We start from the raw sequence: 24774 nt of genomic DNA on the forward strand, positions 1-24774 counted from the left end.
TAATAATAGAGTAGCTTCATTACACACAAATCACAATAGCGTGATGCATCAAATGAACAAATCCACAAGGGGGATGTCCATTTGATGCATCAGGCTATTGTGATTTCTGTGTGTAATGAAGGGTGAAGAGGTAGACCGGCCTATTGACATAGCTCGAGTGCATGGGGGGAGTTGTGTAAAATCCTGGTGTGTGTCTCGGAGAGGCTGCAGGATCCAAAGTAAATTCTGTAGAATTTCTGGTTGCAATTCTTATCCATGTCGTAGCTCAGCCGATTAAGGCAGCGTCTGAGATGCTCTCGGACGTAGGTTCGAATCCTCGTCACGGCCCTTGTGGATTTGTTCAGAGTAGCTTCGTTCGCTTACAAGAAGGAATCCAGACTGATAATCATGAAAGACTTCAACCATGGAAAGACAGACCGGGAGTACAGAAACCCACATGAAGGAATGAATGCATGGAGAACCAAACTATTGGACGTGGCAACAAGAAACTTTCCAAGTCTGCACGTCAAGGTACCCAGAAGAATGGGAGGAAACGATGAACCAGCTAGACTTGATCTGATATCCACCAAGAACCAGTCAGACATGAAGGAAGTCAAATTAGAAGCCCACATAAGGTAAGCCTCACTACCTAAGGGGAAGGGAATCCTGCGAGTGTTCACACAAGTCAAGATGACTGTACCACCAGGCAGTCAACAGTTATAGAGCCTGGCTCTGACTGCCCTCCTCACCTCCCCCCCTCCCCTCCCCAGTCCTCTCCACCCCCCCCCCCACCACTGTCACACCACACTGGGACGCGTCATCACTGGCCAAACGACCAGAAATGTTTGAGGTGATGATTGAGAGACGCGTGGAAGTTCAATCAGCCGTCACCTGCGTCGCCGTGATAAAGGTCTGCCGGGAAAGCTGTAACGGTCTCTAGGAGTGCAGGTCTGCCAGCTCAAGGCAACAGTTTCTTCTCAAGACGAGGAGGGAACAAAAAAAAAAAAAATTGAAAAAATAGCTATCCCCCCCAAAAAATATTTTTTTTTAGAAAATATAAGGAATAAGATGAAGAAGAGTGAGGTTGGAGGAGCAGCTTCCGCCGCTCCAACAAGGACTTAATTGCTCGTGTTCACCTTGAAGGTCTTTGTTTGGTGTGGCCTCTGTAACTGTGATTAAGCATCGTGTCGGCTGGCTGGAAAAAACAGCTCTCTTGACCAAATATGAATGAGCTCACGGGGGGGGGGGGATAAAGAGCACAGGGGAGGGAAAAGCTCACGGTGGGGGGGGGGGGGGGGGGAACAAGAGTTTATGGGGGAGGGGATCAAAAGCTAACGAGGGGAGGGGATCAAGAGCTAACGAGGGGAGGGGATTGAGAGCTCACTGGGATCACTGGAATACGGAGCAAGTCCCGTTACAACCCAGCCATGAGTACACTGTGAAGTGTACTCTGCAACTGCTCCCCCAACCCTCCCCCCAGCCACACGCTCCCCCTCCCCAAGTGTCCGTGGGGAATGGCTATCCCTTCAGGTCACCAGGCCTCGACGACGACTGCTGCTGAAGCAGCTCGGCGATGGAGCCAGCGGACGCACGCAAGGAAGCGCGCCGCTCCTGGCGTGGGAGGAGACGCAGAGGAGGAAGAGAGTGGTTGTGCCAGGTGTGTCGAGGGGGATGCAGATGTTTGAATAATGGCGCTCGTAGCAGGGGAATGCGGCGAGTCCGCTGCCTCACACACCTCGTTTTTCTCCGCTTCAACCTCACGTACACGCGTCGACGACAACACGGAAGAGGAATGGTCTTGGAGTGCTGTCTCCGCCAGGAGTCGTGGTCTGGTCGGGGGAGCGCTCACTACACACCACGACCATCGTGGTTTGATGTCCACGAAAGCGGCGGTGGGCACTGGCTGACCCGCTAGTACCCCAGCATTGTCCAAGCTGGGGTACCAGCGGGTCGGCCAGTGCCCACCGCCGCTACTGTCAGCTCTCTTACGGAGCTTCACGTGGTGGACCTTATTAAGGTCCCTCCTGATGGACTTAGCCTGATTGATTGATTGATTGATGAAGATTAAGCCACCCAAAAGGTGGCACGGGCATGAATAGCCCGTAAGTGGTGGCCCTTTTAAGCCATTACCAGTATCAAGAGCTGATACTGGAGACCTGTGGAGGTGCGAAATGCACCCTTCATGACGGGAGATGTCTCCCGGACCAAATGGTGACCAGATGGTGGTCGACTTAGCCTCTGGTTGAAAGTTATATATACCAGAGAGCTGGGTCTTCCTGTCACCACGTGCTGGGTTCCCTCCTGTGAGTGCTTCGCTGCTGGTGCTTGCGTTTGTGCGTGTATGACTTCGCGAGGTGGCGCGCGCGTGTGTATTCAGTTTCAGTAATATTTTTGAGTGATTGAGAGGTGTATGAACATTTGCGCGTTCATGAATATATGAGTGTGTGTGCGTGTGTTCACATTTTTACTCGTTAATTTGTGCATGCATGACCGAGCTCTAGCTCTTTGACGTCTTAGTTCCAGTCGTCGGGTGTCTAATGCAATACAATTCCCGCTCTAAATCTATCCTAACATACCTGCTTTTGGAAACGCAACTGGATTTTTTTTATACAAGCTGCTCTTGCATAAAAAAATGTATAATGTTCTTGCTCTTCCATTTTTCCTGCTGCTCTTACACGGCTTTGTTTATCTCTATAGCTCACCTGCGGCTACCTGTCACTTGTGTCTCTCTTGTTCTAATGGTGATCATTAACATTTTCTTTCTCTCTCTCTCTCTCTCTCTCTTCTCTCTCTCTCTCTCTCTCTCTCTCTCTCTCTCTCTCTCTCCTAGCGACGTTAGGTCCAGCTCTTACAGTCTTTCTTCTAACCTAATGCCATGAAACAGTTTAATGAGCTTCTTTGCATTTTCCTGCATCTTTCAACCTTGTTCGTGTTATTTTTGAAGTGATGGAAAGCTGCGTTGCGTGGCTGCATATTCTACAATTGGTCTTACGTAGATAAAGCATTCCGAAATCCACCTCTGAATCGACTTAAGAAAATTTTGCGTCATCTGCAAGATAATGCTAACATTCTGCTACCCTCTACACCTCCCCCCCCTCCCACTCACTCTAGGTCCCCCCCCCCCACAACCGCCCTCCTGGTGTCTCTTTGTTGTCGCCGACGCTCTAAATCGATCTGTTCAGGTAATTTATTAGTAGGTCGCCACCGGCGTCGTTCAGGTCGCCACCGGCGTCACAATCCTGGCTGTGAGGTCCACACTACTCAACTTCCAAACAGTAACAATATGTAAATTTTCTTCTTGTCTAATACACTGATCTTGGGAAACCTTCCCTCTCTCCTGTCTTCACCTCTCCCTCCCTCCCTCCCTTCCCCTCAATCATCAAACTGTCCAATTACCTTTGACCTTTCAAAAGGTTCTCATCGTCAACTGTCAATTTTCAACGCTAATAGCCAGCAACCCGCCTCCAGCCAGTGATTCCCACCAGTTGTGTCATCACGGGTCAAAGGTCACTCTCGACTAGCAAACAAAATAATGATGCGCTCGTTTCTCCTGAAGATTGGGATAGGGGGTGGGGGGGGGACCCCTAGACCAGACCCCTAGTTTAAACACCCACACTACAGCAGCCACACCCCTCACAGGACCATCTCCCAACCACATAAGTCCCCACAGGACCACGGGGGGTGGGGTGGGGGGGGTACGAGTCCCCCACAGTGCCTGCAAGAATGGGGAAGAGTTGGGGGGGCCGGTAGGGAGGTCTTTGACGGGGTCCCCGTTAAGGCGGGGTGTGCAACACGCCCCTAGAGGCGTGTTGACGGTGGCGGGGCTGCTGTTGTCTTGATCACGTCCACACCCCCACCCCTACCACTCACCATCTCCAGCTCCCCATCCCCCACCATTTCCAGCACTTCCCACCATCTCCAGCGCCTCCCCACCCACCCCCCACATTCCCCAGCACCCCCCCCCCCCACCATTTCCAACAGCACACCCTCCCATATCTCCAGCACCCGACCCTCCCACCATGTCCAGCAACCTCCCCTCCTCCCCCCCACCATCTCCAGCATCCCCCCCCCTTCACCACCACCCACTATCTCCATCACCCCCACCAACTCCAGCACCCCTCACCAGGAAAAAAAAATGATTTCTATGACAAGGTTACTAAAATAGGACAAAGATGGCTGGGTAGATTGTCTTTTCCTAGGCTGTCAAAAGGCATTTGATTTTGTTCCTCACGAAAGACTGGTATATAATGAGAGATGGAGAAACAAGATGGGATAAATGGGAAGGCACTGAACTGGATAAGGGAGCACCAGAAGAACAGAAGACACAGTAATAGTCAGAGGTAAAGTCTGGAGCTGGAGGAATGTGACAAGTGGGGTCCCCAGAGCTTGGTCCTGGGACCACTACTCTTCCAAATTTATGTTAATGGTCTACCCGAGGGAGAGAGCTCGTACAAGTCAGAGTTTGCAGACGATGCAAAGGTAAAGAGGAATGTAAAAACAGATGAAGGCAGCAGGAAGTTACAGGGCGATCTTAAACTGCAGGAGTGGGCAAACAAATGCTTACTGGGCAGGTGCCAATAAGTATAAGACAATCAAGATTGGGCAGGAAGAATGAGGACTAGAAAGTGTGTACATCATAAGGGAATGGATATAATTCCAACATTAACACCAGACACACACACAGATAGGGTAACATCAGCAGCATAGGGGACGCGGGCAAACATTAGAAAGTTGTTTAAAAACATAAATCAGGACTTTTTGAAGGTAAAATAGGCAGCTTTTGCTAGACTAATACCGGAATATGCAGCTCCAGTCTGGCATGTGCTTCACCGCACCTTGCGGAGCACAAAACTAGAATTTAAAAAGTACAGGGGTATGCAAGAAGGTTAGTGTCGGAGCTAAGAGCGTTAAGCTTTGAAGCCTGATCTCTACAACTCACAACTCTAGAGGACAGAAAAAAACACGTGATATGATTACAAGATACCGAGAGGAATAATAAGGTTGACAAGGACAGCCTCTTTAAATTGAAAGAAGGACAAGCTGACAAGTGGAAGCTGGATACACAAATGAGCCCAAGAAATGTAAGGAAATACTAATACCTGTAATTACCTAAGTGTAGTTACAGGATGAGAGCTACGCTCGTGGTGTCCCGTCTTCCCAGCACTCTTTGTCATATTGTAACTGTGTGCTGAGGAGGGGGGGGGGGGTCCAACAAGTGGAATGCACTGAAAGACGACGTTGAGGAAGCCACCTCCATCCACAACTTTAAGGCCAGACTCGACAAACAACTTGAACGTCAGAATAGTTAAACTATAAGGTAATAAGGTGGTAGGCGGGCACGAAGAGCTAGAGCTAGACCTCACTCCCTCTCACTGATAGGTAAGCACCATCTTACGCTCAGTTCAAGACGCTTCAACTGCTACAAGTTAATCTTTTTCTCAAAGAAGGTTATTTGCACTTCTTATTATGTTTATATAACTATTTGCATATAATGTATTGTGTTAAATTATTTTTCTCAAGATGATGATGCGAGATCTTGCCTGTCGTCAGTTCGCCCAGCAAGTTGTCTTTACAGAGGTTCCCACGGTACAGGGCTCGCTCCTCAGTACATTGGGTACGGAAATACAGCATTTGTACTCCCTTGGAGAGAAGGTCGCCCATACACCTTTGGAGGGAGGGGCGCCCATACACCTTTGGAGGGAGGGACGACGTTGGTCATTCCTCTGGAGAAAGGTTAAGGTTGACGCTTCACTTAGAAGTGGTGGCCGTGTTGTTGAGTTAGCACCAGGTCTTCCCTGTGACGGGGTCAAGGTGGGGGGTGACAACCTTTTTCCAGGTCAAGAAATTTATCCAATTAATCGAGCGGGGAAAGAGCAGGTCCCGTCCCCCTCCCGGTGTCTAAGACCCCCCCCCCTCCACCACTATAGACGACACACTTGACCAAGTGTGAAGACGCTCCAACACCGCGAGTGGCTTTGAACCCTGATTCATGTATACCGTTACGCCCGCCTCGGATCCCACTCTTAACCAGGGAATCGATGCTCTGGTGCGACGCGAGGGAGGAGCTGGAAGAGTGACCGTAATGCAGCGGACAGCAGGAGGAGGAAGAGAAGGGAGGAGCAGCAGAAGCAGCAGCAGGAGGAAGGAGCTAGAGCAGCAGTCAGTAGGAACCTCATCATCGCCTCTACTGCCACTCTCACGGGATGGCCGCGGTTAATTCAGCTCACTATGAACTTTGTGTTTTAATTGGAAAATTTGAATTCAAATTGTATCAGGGGTGAAAAGTCGTGTTAGAGGATGAGCAACTCTGAGTTTCAGGTGGCAATTCTTGCAAGGGGAGCCGGTCGGCCGAGCGGACAGCACACTGGACTTGTGATCCTGGGTTCGATCCCAAGCGCCGGCGAGAAACCATGGGCAGAGTTTCTTTCACCCTATGCCCCTGTTACCTAGCAGTAAAATAGGTACCTGGGTGTTAGTCAGCTGTCACGGGCTGCTTCCTGGGGGTGGAGGCCTGGTCGAGGACCGGGCCGCGGGGACACTAAAGCCCCGAAATCATCAAGATAACCTCAAGATAGGATGATACAACAAGCGTGCAAGTGGCAATAGCGCAGCGTGAAACTAATACTCTTTCACACACTAGCATTATTATACACAGCTCTGTAAAAGGGAATGCCTGTATCTGTTCAACGATGGAGGCCAGACGCTTGGGGCTAGCCTCACCAACCTTTGCAAGATGACTGGTCGTGGTTCGGGGATGGTCATAGGCAGGTCAGGTTGTACCTGATGCACATCAACCCCCCCCCCACCTTTGCACGAAATGGTGAATGATACAAATTGCCAATCTCGTTAGAGAGCACATTGTCATTCATCCAACATATTATTTTCTACATATTGATTAAATGTTAGTTTGACTTGTGTAGTTTACTGATAAAGATAGTGTTTAGTGAAGATGGCAACAGTGATGAGGGGAGGTGGTGAAGGGTAAGAGATGGTGGTGAGGGTAAGGGGAGGTGGTGAAGGGTAAGGGAAGGTGGTGAAGGGTAAGGGGAGGTGGTGAAGGGTAAGGGAAGGTGATGTAGGCAAGCACACGTTACCCTCCAACAAACCGAAATGAATGTTGATTAATCAAGTAGAAAATACATGGAAGACTTCAGCAAAAAATTAGACTCCAGAGAAATAAAATGTGAACATTTTAACAGTGAATTAAGCAGGTCACTTTCATCTTGAGATGGGGCCCTAGTAAGTGCATAAACTTTCCATCAAGACTCTCCAGCAAGTCCATTACTGTGGGGGGCCGAGCAGGGGAGCCTCGCCCTCCCACACCATCACCCACGCCTCTCCCAGGGACAAAGGAGAGGCGACACGCTAATGTTTCCTCTTCACTAGTTCCTCCGTTCTTGTTCACCACCTGTGACGGACTGAGGAAGGGGGGGGGGAGGGGGAAGAGAGAGTGTGTTTACTCGCCTATTTGTGCTTGCGGGGTGTGAGGAGCTCCTCTTTGGTCCCGCCTGTCACTAAACTGGTCTTCGAGCCTACTGGACTGTATCATATCTACACTTACAATTGTGTATGGAGTCAGCCTCCACCGCATCACTGTCTAATGCATTCCATTTGTTAACTACTCTGACACTGGAAAAAGTTCTTTTGTAATGTCTCTATGGCTCACTTGGGTACTCCGGGGCCCAGCCACTTGGGCTGGACGGTCTCGCTTCGTGCAGGTTGGCGTTCAATCCCCGACCGTCCAAGTGGTTGGCCACAATTCCTTTCCACCGTCCTATCCCAAATCCTTATCCTGATCCCTTCCAAGTGCTATATAGTCGAAATGGCTTGGCTCTTTCCCCCATGATAATTCCCCTCACTTGGGTACTCCACCTGTGCCCCTTGTGTTAAATAAACTGTCTAAATCTACCATATCTATTGCTTTGAGAATCGTTTAAGTGGTGATCATGTCCCCACTAACTCTTCTGTCTTTCAGCGACGTGAGGGTTAATTCCCGTAGTCTCTCCTCGTAGCTAATACCGCTCAGTTCGGGTACTAGTCTGCTGGCAAACCTCTGAACCTTCTCCAATTTAGTCTTATGCTTGACGAGATATGACTCCATGCTGAAGCTGCATTCTCCAGGATTGGTCTGACATATGTGGTATTCAAGGTTCTGAATGATTCCTTACACAAGTTTCTAAAGGCTCTTCTTATGTTGGCCAACCTGGCATGTGCCGCTGATGATATCCTCTCGATATGAGCTTCGGGGGGACAGCTCTGACGTGTGTGTGTGTGTGTGTGTGTGTGTGTGTGTGAATTTTCCACGTTAAGCTATAAGCCAAATACCGACTTACGTAAAGTCACTATTGACTTACAGCAGACAATACTGCCAGGATAAATCATACAGTATCAACTTGCATTTTGGGGGAAATCTATTTAATATTATGGTTTATGTATAGTTAGACCTAGGTAAGGCTAGGTATGTGCGCGCGCAGTGTTAACAGGCTGCAAGTGAAGGGAACACTTCAAACACTAACTTAAAAAAAAGAGTTCACTTTATCGTCAGGATTTGACTTCAAAAGTCGTGAAGTAGACGACCTTTGTTCTGATGGACTGAACAACTAAAGTAACTTACAAAGGATCCCTCGGAGGAACCCACCACCAGCCCAAGTCTCGCCACCACAGCTGCGTGTCGAATTAGAGAGAAAAAAAAAAAAGCTGTCCTGAAATCGTGTTAGAATAGCTTTTAAACTTTTAGTTACATCTTGATAATCAAACATTGTAAACCCGACCCTCCCAAGTGCACAATATTGTCACCTGGATAATAATGGAGAGCAATTAACGGATACATGGTCAAGACACTTCAGGTAAATTAAATGAAACTTGAGGTCTTGAGTGTCATGGTGGGAGAGCCACGAAGTGGGGAGCTGAAGTGAGGCAGGACCCCCACACCTGCCCCCGGGTGTGGGGTCCTGCCCACTTTGAGATGATATATATATACCCACAATTTTGAGATATATATATGTATATATATGTATATATATGTATATATATATGTATATATATATATATATATATATATAATATATATATACACATATATACATATATATATATATATATATATATATTATATACCGAGTGTATTTTTGTCCTGAATTAGACTGTAGACGAAAGTATACTTGTTGGCAGGCATTACCATCTTAATTATCGTAAGTCATAATAGTAATTTTACTGTAATAACTAGTGGTGTGTGGAGGCGCGCACGAGACCAGGTGAGGCTGGCCAGCCCGCACGAGACCCGGTGACGCCTCGCTAAGCCTGGGGCTCCACCCCCTGTGCTGTAACCTCTAGGTTATTGACGAACAGTTTGCTAGCAAAATTAAGACTTCGTTCTTGGCTTACAATCGGGGGATCCCGGGTTCGATTTCCGGGCGGGACAGAAATAGCTGTGCGCGTTTCTTTTCACCTAGCAGTAAATAGCCTTCGTGGGCGGGGTCACTAATTCGACGCTGGTGAAAGGAGGGAGGGGGGGGGGGGGGACCTCGATACATGTTCTAAAAAGCGTCCGGAGTTAAGGGGTAACTATCATGTTTAGAGTTCACCTTAGTCACTAATTTCATCCCAAAATGTGTAATATATTGTAGGGTTATTTTGAGATGATAAATATTTCTCTCTCATGTAGAGTTGACACCTCGCGCCGCTCATTACCATGTATACTACTTCGTAAAGTATACTTCTCTAAGTGCGACCCCGCTATACCTTATTTGTCCGGACTGGACCTTAAGTGCAAGATTGCCAGTATTTAGTGTCCTTATTACAATAAACTCGGCTAGTTAATATTGAATAAAATTCACAATAGTTATTGCATGAAATTTTCTAAAATTCGACGTGTCTAAAAGTATATAAAAAACACTATTAAGCCAGCCACTTATAAAGCCGCCTTCAGCCTGGTGCTCAGAGGCTCAATTCGGGTTATCAAAAATTGTAATCATTTTGGTCTAGGCTTCTGTCAGTTCACATTGTTAAACATTTATATCAGAGAGGCATTTTGAGGTGCCTGAGGACGTCTAGCTGCAGCTGCCTGGGAGAATGATCTTGGGTATTAACTGCGTGTTGCCAGCATTCAGTAATCGTCACGTGTATGCAAAGAATGTCATCAAGTTGCCCCTCGTCTCCTACCAAGTCCACTTAAACAAGTCGCGTCAGCAACGGATTTACTTCTTGCAGGGTCGGAGTGCAATCCCCCGATGGTCCAAGTGATCCAGCCTTCCCTCCGGCCTCGTACCCCAGCTCCGCATTCCCTTCTTGTTGTTGTCTGGGACTCTGCTTTCTCATAACATCCGTAATTACCTCTGTCTCAGTGTTTCTGTCGCTTCCTCCCCGTCTGAGACAGCCTCTCGATATTCTGGCTTTGTGTCCACGTACTCCAGCGCTGTTGTGTATGTTTGTGGCTTGGCAGAGTGGCAGACTAATGTTGCTGTGTGGGAGATGGGTATAATTTAGTCGTCGGTAAATCAGGAACCGAATGGCTGGCAGGGATGGAATGTAGCAATTTGCTCCCACCAGCGATTGGAATTACGGTGCTTAGTGTGACAATCGTGGGCGCTCCAGCGAGGGTTCGTTATCCCGTGTGTGTGTATTGAAGCGAGGTTCGTTACCTTCACCCTTGGAGCCCAATATGTATGTATCGTCATCTCTCTCAGAGTGGAGGGAGGCAATGGACTTTAGAAAGAGGGCAGGAGAAAGCGGAATGGATGAAGGGACGAGGGCGAAGGTGGGGAGAGAGTGAGGGAGGGTGGGAGGGAGAGAGCGAGGGAGGGTGAGAGAGAGGGAGGGTGAGAGAGAGAGAGAGAGAGAGCAAGCGAGGGAGGGAGGGGGAGACACCAACACAAGCAACATAACCAGTTGCACCAGCCGCTCTGCAACACTTATCATGCCAACTTTTTCTTCATGACAGCACCGGTCTCTCTCTTCCTGGATCCCTCTCCCTCTTCCCCCCACCTCCCCCAGCCCCATACTCCACCCCTCCCACATACTCCACCCCCCCCCCAGCCACATACTCCACCCCCGCCCAGCCACATACTCCACCCCTCCCACATACTCCACCCCCCCCCCAGCCACATACTCCACCCCCCCCCCAGCCACATACTCCACCCCTCCCACATACTCCACACCTTCCCCAGCCCCATACAATAGATGCATAGACCGCATAGCGATGATTTTTTATTTTGGACAAAGTCCTCGCTATGCAATACCCCATAAAAGGGTCCCCGGGTCTAACCTTAAACTGTCGTCGCTGTGCAAGATCTCCATTTTAGGGATAATTTTGGCAGAGTCCCGTTTTTTGAGGTAAAATCGTTATTGTATCAAGACCATTTTCAGAGGATATATTAATTAGGAGTTTAAGTAATCTATCAATGTTAAACTTTTAATTCCGCGGATCAATGTCCCAACGGTCCGGAGTTTTTCCGGGGCTTAGCGTCCCCGCGGCCCGGTCGTCGACCAGGCCTCCTAGTTGCTGGACTAGTCAATCAGGCTGTTTGACACTGTCACAATCAAATCCGGCCCCTCTACAGTCGTAAGGAATTCTTGTGTAGAAAATATACACGCTATTCTGTATCCATTTAAGAGTAAAGTTGAGGTCAGACGAAATCCATTTTCAGAGAATATGTTCATTAGGAGTTGTTTAAGTAATTACCAGTGTCAGATGTTAGTTCTTAAACCTGTCTATACATTTATAGGTGTAGTTTCTGTACTAACATTCCAATTTTCCTGAAATTTAAAACAGTCATTTCAGACGTAGAAAGAAAATTAAAGAGTTACCGAGTTTCAGCTCCTGTCCTCCGCCTGAGTTGTCTCTCGTAACTTCGTTATTATCAGCCCAATTCCCACGAAATTTTTAACAGGTGTATATCAGACTTAGTAAAATAGATCAATTCAGTTACAGAGCTCCGGCTCTTGTCCTCTGCCTTAGTTCGCTCTTGTAAGTTCGTTATTTACAAGAACACTTATCATGCCAACAAACAGTTCAATTTTTATAAGATTTAAAAGGTAGTTATTTCAGGCATTGTAAAATAGAATAACACAGTTTAAGCTTCTCCTCCTTACTGCAATGTTCACCAAAAAATTGTTATTTTCAGAACAAAAAAGTTGTAGCTCTCACCCATTTAACACAGTAAACATGTTTCCCAAATCATCGTATATAATATTTCCAGAAGCCAGGTGGCTCCATCTACCCGTCCTGCCCTGCTTTATATCCTCACTGAGATACTCGCCTCTCACCATAGGTAATCATGCTCTCCCACGCTTATAATTGTAGGTAAAGTGCAATCAAATAACTAGTCAGATAGCTATACTTACCTACACTTATTTAGATACATATAGACTTACATATTGCCACTGGACCGTTAACAGAACCTGCCGACCAGCCTAGGGGTCATATATATACTCTCCTCCCAAGCCTCGTCGCGTCATAAATAAACGTACATATTTATCTTACTAGTTCAATGTTTTATTATGTAAATATAGACAAGTAAATTAAAACAAGTTTTAAAGAAGTAATGTATACAAAGCGGTACAGAGAAGTTTATAAATAAGTATTGTAAACAAGTGTTCCAGAAGAGTTTGTAAACAAGTATTGTATATAAATATAATAGAGAAATTTGTATAAACCAAGTATTACAACAAGTATTTTGTATATTACAGGAGTACCCAATGTATACAGGAGAGGCGATGAGTCACAATAACGTGGCTAAAGTATGTTGACCAGACCACACACTAGAAGGTGAAGGGACGACGACGTTTCGGTCCATCCTGGACCATTCTCAAGTCGATTGTGGTCCAGGACGGACCGAAACGTCGTCGTCCCTTCACCTTCTAGTGTGTGGTCTGGTCATCAACATACAGGAGAACCTCATACTTGGAGGAGGAAGCGGTGAACAATCTCAGTCACGTAATTATTATTATTAAATAATTAAGTATTTCTTTTTAATTATTTCCCCCATATTATTATTATTGTTTCTTAATAACAAGAATATTATTACTAAACGCGATATTTTAATACAGAGAACAGGTCGCTCCTTGAGGCGTCACAACATTCAGAGTGGAACACGGCCGTACGTACACCAGTCATTCTGCTGTACGTACATCAAACAGTCATTCTCCAGCTCATAACGTGCAAGCACATGCTCTTTCTTCGTCAGAGGAAGATATACAAGCTCGGGATGAGCAGCCACAGGGAAATGTGCATTGAGCTTCCTTAGTCAGATGAAGGTAATTTAATCGCTCCAGACTCACCCGAGGTAATTGATTCAAGTTCAGTTTAACCTGTTCCTCAGGTCTTAGAAGTCATTGACCACTTCGATGGTACATTCTTCAGGCACTCCTGTATTCCAACTCACTTAGAAGCAAACCCTATATTGTATATTAGCACATATTGGGCTATATAGGTAACTATATAGTTACTCTGTAGGCTATATAGGTAACTTATTCCACAAGAGCTAAAAGAGCTAACACGCTCAGCTACAAGAGCTAAAAGTCCACGACCCCAGGACGCAGTTGTTGGCCTCCACTCGTCCCTCTGTTGGCCTCCACCCGTCCCTCTGTTGGCCTCCACCCGTCCTCTGTTGGCCTCCACCCGTCCCTCTGTTGGCCTCCACCCGTCCCTCTGTTGGCCTCCACCCGTCCCTCTGTTGGCCTCCACCCGTCCCTCTGTTGGCCTCCACCCGTCCCTCTGTTGGCCTCCACCCGTCCTTCTGTTGGCCTCCACCCCTCCCTCTGTTGGCCTCAGTCAGTCCGGTACTGACAACGGCTTTGATCGGCCGAAACTTTCATCTCCCCTTTCCATTTCTCTGTGGATTTTCCGCATACCAATGATTAGCGTTTCGTGATTGTCAATTGCATATAAATTTATATACAGTCTCATATAATATGTGTGTGTGTGTGTGTGTGTGTGTGTGTGTGTGTGTGTGTGTGTGTGTGTGTGTGTGTGTGTGTGTGTGTGTGTGTGTGTGTGTGTGTGTGTGTGTACACGATATGTGGAAGCTGGTCAGAATTGTATTTCACCTTTGTAAACGTACATTAATGATGTGTACAAGGACACCTCGAACACTGTTCATGTAGGACAGACGTAAATCTCTGTATTTATGTTCGTAGATTAGATTAGCATTTTAAAAGCACTACAATCACTTTCTGTGGTTGATTGTTCAATAAATCACTGAACAATATGTTTTAACAGATCTCTCACTGGGAGCCGGTCGGCCGAGCGGACAGCACACTGGGCTTGTGATCCTGTGGTCCCGGGTTCGTTCCCGGGCGCCGGAGAGAAACAATGGGCAGAGTTTTTCACCCTATGCCCCTGTTACCTAGCAGTAAAATAGGTACCTGGGTGTTAGTCAGCTGTCACGGGCTGCTTCCTGGGGGTGGAGGCCTGGTCGAGGACCGGGTCGCGGGGACACTAAAGCCCCCGAAATCATCAAGATAACCTCAAGAAACCCTGTCCATGGAGGACAGGTAAAAATATATATGCTGGTTAGCATTGCAAATGTGTGGCCACGTCTGTGGTAGAAAAATATTAGCGAAGTTGATGTCCCAAGGCGCCACACTTGCTCCTCACGTGTGATTAAAATATTTACGCGTGTAAATCCAAGTCATTTACGTGTAAATACATACTATGGTGTTTCTTTGGAAGCGCGAAATGCCGTAAGGTCGAGGTTAACGTCACTTAGGTTAACGACGGTCGTTGTGAGCGCGACACCATCTCACAAGACTTGTTCTAAGCAGGTCTGACATCTTCTGGGCTCGGAGTGAAGGCAACAGAAAACGGGAAGAGGGCGTATGACCCCCCCCCCTCTCTTCCCAGGTCAACGAGGTCAAGAATATGTTTGTGTATTTGCTTGTATTTGGCTTTGTCTATATACTCTCAGGAAGGTGTTAGTGGAGGAGGAGAAGGGTGTAGAAGCACACAAAGGCACACGCATGCGTTCGTGATCGAGTGTGCAAAGAGACACACGTGCACACGCACACAGTGGTGACAGGTGAGGATTGCAAGACTCTCCAAGATGATAAACAAGCTGAAGATTTGGCCACATAAATGGAACACGAGCAAGTATAAGGTGCTGGAAACGGGAAGAGGAGCCAGGACCCGAAAGGCCAGTACACGATGAAGGGGATAACTACCTCCATATAACGACTCGAGACCATCCTGGGAGTGTACACCACCCCAACACTCACTCCGGAGGGTGATCACACACACACACACACACACACACACAGTCAATCCACTTAAGCACCACTATTCAACTACCGTCGACTTCCATGGTCTTCCCTACACATACTTCTCCCCATTTTCTCTACCTTCTACGCCCAAACACTTGGGCTGGACAGTAGAGCGACGATCTCGCTTCATGCAGGTCAGCATTCAATCCCCGACCGTCCAACTGGTTAAGCACCAGTCTTTCCACCCCTCCCCCCACGTCCTATCCCTAATCCTTATCCCTGCCAAGTGCTATATAGTCGTAATGGCTTGGCGCTTTCTCACAAGTTACAGCCCCGCTCCTGGAGAGGTCACGACCTCTCCGTAGGGTGCAGTCGCACCTCCACAGATCTCCAGTATCAGCTAATGATGCTGGTAATGGCTCCAAAGGGCCACCACTGACGGGCTATTCATGCCCGTGCCACCTTTTGGGTGGCTTAATCTTCATCAATCAACCCGCTCCTGTGCCAGGCAAGTCCACTACGGGCTCACCATAGTCCGTGCTACTTCGAACGTTTTGTTCCCAGTAGCTGAATCTTAAAACAACATCAGACGCTTTCTCATAGTTCCCTCCCTTCTACCCCTAACCCCACCCAGTACCCCATCCGTAGGCAACCCGTTCTCGCAAATTTAATGTCAATATTGACTTATTAAATATGTGCATAGGTGACATACTTAACATAATAGTTTCCCTTGAAAGTTTCATAGAAAACACCGACCTTACCTAACCTACTTAGTATGTTAAGATAAGCATCTTATTGCTTCGTAATTACAATTATTACCTAACCTATAATAGGTATAGGTCAAGTAATAATTTTAATTACGAAGCAATAAGATGTTTATCTTAAGATACTAACAAGGTTAGGTAAGGTCGGTGTTTTCTATGAATCTTTTTAAGGGTATCTATTATGTTTAGTATATCACCTATGCACGTAGTTAATAAGTCAATATTGACTTTACGAATTTGCGAGAACGGGTTGCCGTAAGGGTACTGGGTGGGGTTAGGCCAAGGAGAACAGGCTCCTTGGCCTGTTCTCAAGGCAGGCCGGGAGCCGCCTTGAGAACAGAACAACAATGAAGAGCCTGAACATCTGATACAGTAATGTTGATGGAATGTCACACAAGGTGCACAAATTCGAAGAAATGATTGCGGTCACATTCCAGATTAAAATAGTAACAGCCGCAGCTCAAACAACGAGAAAAGTTCTAGAAGACGCAAGTGAAGATTACAGCAGCCCAGAGGAACCACGGCCAGAGACTCCAGTTCAAGAGTGAGCCTAAAGATGGCACTACAAGGCCAGTCACTTGACCCTATCATGCAGGGTGCTAGCAAGACTTCCTGTGGTCAGAACTAAGATGTCGGGAGCCATTGCAATAGGTGACCGGAGATTGAAAGGCTGGGCCCGGGAGCCAAGACTCGCCATAAAACTACATATCCAAGAGGCTAAATGGCGGTGGACACCAGTCGAGCTATCGTCCAGTCATCGGTCATATTCATGTGTATTCGTCAAATTCGGTGGAGCGATATGTAGGATATGATATGTATGTCGCCCTGGTGACATATACTTAGTGTCCTTGTGGTAATTGCTTGCTATTTACTCAGTGCTATCAGCTCACCCCTTCATCCTAGTGAGTGGTGGAACACAACATACCCCCCCCCCACTCTTCACCCTAATGAGTGGTGGGGGGCACAAACCCCCCCCCCCCCCACTCTTCACCCTAATGAGTGGTGGGGGGCACAACCCCCCCCCCCCTCCCCCACTATTCACCCCTAGTGGGCCCGAGGCGGGTGTCGTCGTACAGCGGGCAGCCGCAGCACACGACGGGAGGCATCACCCGTCTGGCAGTGCCGCACCGATACAATGACCCCGATCGTTCAGTCTTTACCAAGTTATCGTTTCTGCCGCCGCTTACTTCATTGGTGCTTCTCCGTCGTCTCCGGCGGTCATGTCTCGGCGGGGAATTATCACAGAGGAGACAACGGGAGGAAATGTGTGCCGAGTGGATGTTGAACAGGTGGAATATGTTGGTAACACTGCTGTGTTGTAGAGCACCGGAGGAGGGGGGGGAGGGGTGGAGGGAGGGGTGTGGTTAGAGGTAACGTCACGACGTGTGTGTGTTTGGTAATGTGTGGTTGTCAGTCATGCGTCCTGTTAAGTACATATGTCTGCACAAGGCACATGAGAGCCTCCTCTGTGTACTCGCCTAATTGTGCTTGCGGGGGTTGAGCTTTGGCTCTTTGGTCCGGTGTGTGTGTGTGTGTGTGTGTGTGTGTGTGTGTGTGTGTGTGTGTGTGTGTACTCACCTAGTTGTGCTTGCGGGGGTTGAGCTTTGGCTCTTTAGTCCCGCCTCTCAACCGTCAATCAACTGGTGTACAGGTTCCTGAGTCTACTGGGCTCTATCATATCTACATTCAAAACTGTGTATGGAGTCAGCCTCCACCACATCACTGCCCAATACATTCCACTTGTTAACTACTCTTGACACTGAAAAAGTTCTTTCTAACGTCCCTGTGGCTCATTTGAGTACTCAGTTTCCACCTGTGTCCCCTTGCTCGCGTAACACCAGTGTTGAATAGTTTATCCTTGTCTATCCTATCAATTCCCCTGAGGATTTTGTAGGTAGTGATCATGTCTCCAATTACTCTGTCTTCCAGTGTCGTAAGGTGCATTTCCCGCAGCCTTTCCTCGTAACTCATGCCTCTTAGTTCTAGGACTAGTCTAGTGGCATACCTCTCAACTTTCCCTTAGGTCACTTGCCTTGCTTGTGATCCCATCTATGTTCGAGTACATCACCCTGAAACTGACTCTTCTGTCCTTTCTCAGATCCTATTGCTTCCCCTGAAGCAGGGAAACAGGGAGGGACCGGGATGGGGGGGGGGGGCTATGAAGGGGGACCTGGGGGATCTGGGGTGTGCGGGGGATGGGAGGATCTGGTACAGGGAGGGTGGTGTAGGAGAGAGAGAGAGAGAGAGAGAGGGAGGGTGGTGTAGGAGAGAGAGAGAGAGAGAGAGAGAGAGAGAGAGAGAGAGAGAGAGAGAGAGAGAGAGAGAGAGAGAGAGAGAGAATCATAATTTTACATAATAATATCCACTTTATGAAGAATGATCCAAAAATAGTTTTCGCTCCCAGACCTCGGGTCGGTATTGGACTTGGCGGGGAAGGAGCCCGGCCGAGGGAATATCGTGATAATATACAAGAACATCCTCATCGTGAACCTTCTCCCACCGTCAATCTTCCCACATATTGTGCGGGGGAACCTCATGGTAATCACGGAAAACAAGGAGGAAAACAGCGCCTGAGAGCCACTGTGTATTGGGTAGCGAGCCAGGGGGGGGGGTGAGAGGCGGGGTCAGGGGTCAGAGACTCTGCCTGGATAGTGGGGCACGTCGGAGCCGGGACCACCCTCCCAGCCGTCCCACGGACGGCGCGTCCCACAGGGCTTCACCAGCCAGGCTTAATATATTCATTATAATCTGTTATTTACTGTCATTTTAATCCTGTCTTCATATTCACGGTTAATGAAAAACGGTATTTAATGTTTACCTAAAGTATCGTTATTCACTTCTTGATTAGTCTACGGTATCCTGAGAGACAGAGAGAGAGAGAGAGAGAGAGAGAGAGGATGCTGTGACCCGCTACACTATTACAGAAGCCATGCAAGAGGCGTCTCAAAGGAGAAAGTTGATGAATAGCTGTCAAGACACAAATGACACAGCTGTCGTTAGCATGATGAACACGAAGTTTGCAGGTGTGGCAGGTGATGTGGGAGTTGTGGAGACATCGTCCCTAGATGTCTGGTATGTGGTGAAGTCACTCCTTAGACGTGAGCGTGAGGTAGGCTCTCATTCTCAGTGACACGTACACACACACGTACACGTACACGTACACACACACACGTCTAAGTCAAACACTACAGAATAGAGAGTCTGTACTAGTCGACAGATCTGAAGTACAGGGTCCAGGAGCTGGAGTTACATCCAAGAAATACATCTCGGTAAACACAAGCGCACGCATACAACAAGAACACTATAGTGGAGGCGGGACCAAAGAGCCAAAGCTCAACCCCTCGCAAGCACCAATAGGCGAGTACTATCCATAACATGCATTTATTGTGCCATCTTCGTGTTCGAGACCATCAGCTCGCAGCGAAAGGTGGTCAGTAGAGGTCATTAGGAGGTCATTAAGAGGTCAGAGGTGTAGCCCGCGTCTCGGTATATATACACTATTTTAAAACAGTCTCCAAGAGTGTTGTATACGTGCTGGTCGGTCGGTAAATGAACAAATCCACAAGGGCCGTGACGAGGATTCGAACCTGCGTCCGGGAGCATCCCAAATCCTCGTCACGGCCCTTGTGGATTTGTTCATTTGATACATCATGTTAGTGTGATTTCTGTGTGTGATTAAGTCGGTCAGTAATGTTGTGGTGACCTTAATATCCTCGTAAGGTTGACGTCTCACAATAACAGGAAAAGATCAGTAATTCTGGCGTGATGCTCCCGGGCGCCGCCGGCCTTGACGGCGGCCGGTCAGCTCCTGTCAACACCGGGCAGGGAGGTGGAGGTCAACACGCTGGAGGAGGAGGAGGTGGGGAGAGGTCAACAAGCACAAGACAAGGAGATGCTTGCCTAACAGTGGCCGCTGGGGTAATGAGCTCTAGCTCTGCACGCCCCGCCGGCTGGCCTCGCTCTGCCTGTTATGTGGGCTCTAAGACCACAGGCATGGGTTTAGGCGCGCTCGCCCCCCCTCCCAGGGCTCGGCCTACCTGGCCCACATGGTGTGCAGGGAGGGGGGTACGGCTTCAACAAACAGCCGGGTGTTGTGCTAGGGGGAAAGAGGCAAGAGGGGAAGCGCGCGGGGGGGGGGAGTGAGATGTGCGAGGGGGGGATGAGAGGGGAGAGAGGGTAGTGAACACTGTGTGACAACAAGCACCAGCACCACATCGTGTCGCTGGCCCTGGCCTCAGCCTCACTATGGCCGCCAACTTTAAGCTTCTCAGGGATCTGGTCTCTCAGTTACACCAAGAATTTCAACAAAATCTCGTAGCTGTGAGGCAAAGTGAAATTGACACCAGTAATTCCATCTATCATCATACTATCATGCAAGAGGAGCCACACATCTATGGTTCATCCAATAAAATCAGGACTTCTAGATGTTACTACTGCTCGGCTTAGACTCGGTTACAAGTATCTCTGGGAATTCTCATTATCTGCTGATGTAGACCTGACCAAATATAAACTGTCAACAAAATTATTCGCACACCTTCCGTCACTGTGGGATGGAATGCGAAAAGATACGTGAATTCAGAGACAATTCTATAACCAATGTTCCAGTAATGTGTAAATATTTCATTCAAAATGATCTGCTACCAGAAATTTTAGCCAAATATCCCCAGTTTGCTAACTGTAGGTAGTAACTAAGTGATTGTAACCTATCCACCGCTGCCCACTGAATGGGGGGGCGGTGTGCAGGACAAACATATCAATTGTGACACTAGCTCTCCACATATGTCAGTTGCTTAATTTAGAAACTGTACTTGTGGTCGATCTCGAACCCATTGATGTGACGACTTATACTGAATTTTGTAACTAGCTCATCAAGACTAACTTGCTTAGCTAAATGAATTGTGGGGTTCAGTCCCTGAGCCCATTATGTGCCTCTGTAACCCTTTCCACTACCGCCCACAAGATGGGTATGGGGTGCATAATAAATAAACTAAAAAAAAACACTTTCAGTTACTTTAAGTATCACGAAATTATTAATAAGTATTAAAACTATACAAATTAATATACATTGGGACGACCCGGGTAGAGGTTCTCAAGGTGATCAAATAAACTGTTGTTATTGGTGAGGGCACAGATGTGTGGGAGCCGGTGGTGGTGTTTGACGGAGACCACTCAGAGTATTTCCTGTGGAGGGCGCGGCGGGTGGACGCCCCCTCCTGCAGCGTGCACGCCGGCCCAGCCAGCTCGTGCGGCGTGCACGCCGGCCCAGCCAGCTCGTGCGGCGTGCACGCCGGCCCAGCCAGCTCGTGCGGCGTGCACGCCGGCCCAGCCAGCTCGTGCGGCGTGCACGCCGGCCCAGCCAGCTCCTGCAGCGTGCACTAACACCATGCCCGTCACTCTGTGAATTAATGCATCACGTGCAGACAGAGACACATGACGTCCGGTGGAAGGTGTACTCGGCAGATATCGTTAACCTACACCACTTGGCCCTCAGGAGGTCAACTTACCCGTCACTCGATACTTCCCGCTCATCGGCGGGTATATGTAACGTACACCAGGTCAAATGTTGCTCCACGATTGGTTAAATGATGGCATAGTGACACACTGCCTGCCACTCGTTAGAACGCTCTGTCGCAACCATGGCCCCGCCTGGTCGGCAGTAGGTCGTAACTGGGCAATTACGAGGCACAGCCACACGCACGACCCTCTGATGGTAGTCAGTGGGTTATCAGAGACTCGGGGTAACGAGTGTTCATCTTGAGTGCGGTTATCCCCGGGGGAGAGGTGGGAGCAGTTACATTACAAAGCCTCGCCCGAGTTGTCTAACTGTTGCACCATCGTGTCTGGTAATGGCACTAAAACTGCTGTCATTTTCCTCCCGAGAGAGCGCGATCTTCCCGAGTGTATAGCGTGGCGTTTGTTCTTCCCTTGGTCTTGTTCGTCTACGTCTTGTGTTTTATCTACGCGTTTTAGACGTTTGTTCTTTGTCATTTTAATGAGCATCTTCCTGTGTATTTTTATGGTTTTTCCTATTCCTTAAGACCGTCTACTTACTCGTTTTCTGTCCTTCCTTCTCAACCCCCCAGCCGCCACCCACAGCACGACCCCAGCCGCCACCCACAGCACGACCCCAGCCTCCACCCACAGCACGACCCCAGCCTCCACCCACAGCACGACCCCAGCCACCACCCACTGCACGACCCCAGCCTCCACCCACAGCACGACCCCAGCCTCCACCCACAGCACGACCCCAGCCTCCACCCACAGCACGACCCCAGCCTCCACCCACAGCACGACCCCAGCCTCCACCCACAGCACGACCCCAGCCACCACCCACAGCACGACCCCAGCCTCCACCCACAGCACGACCCCAACCTCCACCCACAGGGTACTCTCTCCCCAAACCACCACGCTCGGCCATGGCCAAAACACCTTCCAGAAGCGCGCATCCTCACTTGAAAATGTGAGGATGGTGGCCCTGTGGATAACAGGGCCACCTGTGGGAGTGGACACGAGGAGCGAGGGAGGTGCAGCAGGGGGCACCTTAATTCCTCCATCAGGGGCTCTGGGGGGCACCTTAATTCTTCCAAGAGGGGCCCTGGGGGACACCTTCCTCCATTAGGTCACTGTTTCCCTCCGGCTTCTGCCATGACTACATACCTTTGGGTTCGGCGCGCGCCTGTGAGAGAGAGAGTGAGAGACAGAGAGAGACAGAGAAAGACAGAGAGAGAGAGAGAGAGAGAGTGAGAGTGAGAGAGAGAGAGAGAGAGAGAGAGAGACAGACAGACAGAGATAGAGAGACAGAGAGACAGACAGAGAGACAGACAAAGAGACAGAGACAGAGACCGAGAGAGGGAGAGAGCGCGCGCGCTTGTATGTTGGTCCTGCGCGCCTCTTTGTGCAGCAGGCAGTCAATGTATGCATACACGTCTGTCTGTATCCTTTCAACTCTCCTTTCGACCTCTCCCCCCACCTCTCACCCTTCCATCTCTTCCCTTCTCACCCTTCCATCTCTTCCCTTCTCTCTCCTTTCTCACCCACACTCTCTCCGCCTGTCTCACGCACATGCCGCCGTACCACTGCGTCATAACACAAGGCGAGGTACTGCTGGTCTAGCCATTTCGCGAAGTAACGATGGCCGGGCCAGGTCGATGACGCGTCGCGCGGGAAACAATCACAGTGTAGAAACAACCTAAACCTGAATTGTTGGGCTCTTTGTTTGCGTTCTCGTCGTCAGCGGCGGCCGGAAGTTGTTTGTCATTCACTTCGTGAGGTTCGGTTGAGGCGAGCGGAGGTACACGCCTGTGTAGCCAGCTGCATGGTACGGTGAACTTGCTGCACACGGTACCTTCCATCAGGTGTAGTACCTGCATCTAGGATACGGTTCCCATGGCGTGTTGGGGGTACTACAGACACGGTACCTCTACACTGAACCATCACCCTAGACACGGTACTCTCACCCCCACACACTCCTGGTACAGTTGTACTGATATATTTGTCACGGTACTGTATGGTGCTGAAGATGTCGTCTGATATGTGATCCTAGACATGTATTGGGCAAATTATACCACTAAGGCAACATTATCATTGCTCATCATGACCAGACCACACACTAGAAAGTGAAGGGACGACGACGTTTCGGTCCGTCCTGGACCATTCTCAAGTCCAGGACGGACCGAAACGTCGTCGTTATTGTGACTCATCGCCTGCATTGCTCAGCATTTTATCATTTTGGAAACTTGTATGAAAAAAACATTTTGGAAACTATTATTTTGAAGAATTAAGTGTCAATATCTTCATACTGAGGTTTTAGGAAGACTTTTTACCTCACTGAAGGTCTGGGTTCCTCCAGTACTCTGGCTGGTAAGTCTTGATTGAAGGCTTATAAGGCAAGTCTCGTAAGCCTTCTTGGTTGAAGTCTTACGTCTTGATCGAAGACTTATAAGGTAAGTCTTGGATAAAACACACAGTAACAAACGCCACAAAAACACTGAAGTGAGACTTAACTTGAGGAATTTTGAGTGATAAAACACAGACACATCGCCTCCCGGCCAGTGTTTGGGGGTGAGAGATCACAACAAATGGTGACTTTAACCCCCTCATCTTCCTATTATTTAATTTAGGTGATCCACGGAACACTGTCATCGTGTGAGAGCCCGACACGCTGGTGTGCACGCATACGCACACACCCGCACACACCCGCACACACCCGCGCACACCCGCGCACACCCGCGCACACCCGCGCACACCCGCGCACACCCGCGCACACCCGCGCACACCCGCGCACACCCGCGCACACCCGCGCACACCCGCGCACACACACGCCAATGTTTGTAGGGTTAGAGATCATAACAAATAGTGACTTTAACCCCTCATCTTGCCATTATATAATTTAGGTGATCCTAAATTCTCTAACAATGACCGGAGTCATTGCTGTAAACAACCGATGGTTCGAAAGGCGGGATCCAAGAGTCAATGCTCGATCCTGCAGACACAAATAGACGAGTGCAAATAGGTGAGTGAGTACACACACACACACACACACACGATCACAACCTACAAAATTCTCAGAGGTATAGACTGGGTAGATAAAGATAAACTGTTTAACACGGGTGGTACGCGAACAAGGACACAAAGGTGGGAACTTAGTACCCAAATGAGCCACAGGGACGTTAGAAAGAACTTTGTGTCAAAATAGTTCACAGATGGAATGCATTAGGCAGTGATGTGGTGGAGGCTGACTCCATATACAGTTTCAAATGTAGATATGATAAGAGCCCAGTAGGCTCAGGAATCTGTACATCAGTTGATTGACGGTTGCGAGGCGGGACCAAAG

The 24774-nt window shown here is 48.7% G+C and overlaps 1 protein-coding gene across 3 annotated transcripts in view; it reads right to left on the reverse strand.

Moving 5' to 3' along the window:
• Positions 1 to 24774, reverse strand: part of LOC123752815 (serine protease inhibitor dipetalogastin) — a 180280-nt gene that overhangs the window by 40980 nt on the left and 114526 nt on the right. The window lies entirely within an intron of this gene.

Source organism: Procambarus clarkii, chromosome 17 (assembly GCF_040958095.1).
Source record: "Procambarus clarkii isolate CNS0578487 chromosome 17, FALCON_Pclarkii_2.0, whole genome shotgun sequence".
Taxonomy (NCBI): Eukaryota; Metazoa; Arthropoda; class Malacostraca; order Decapoda; family Cambaridae; genus Procambarus; species Procambarus clarkii.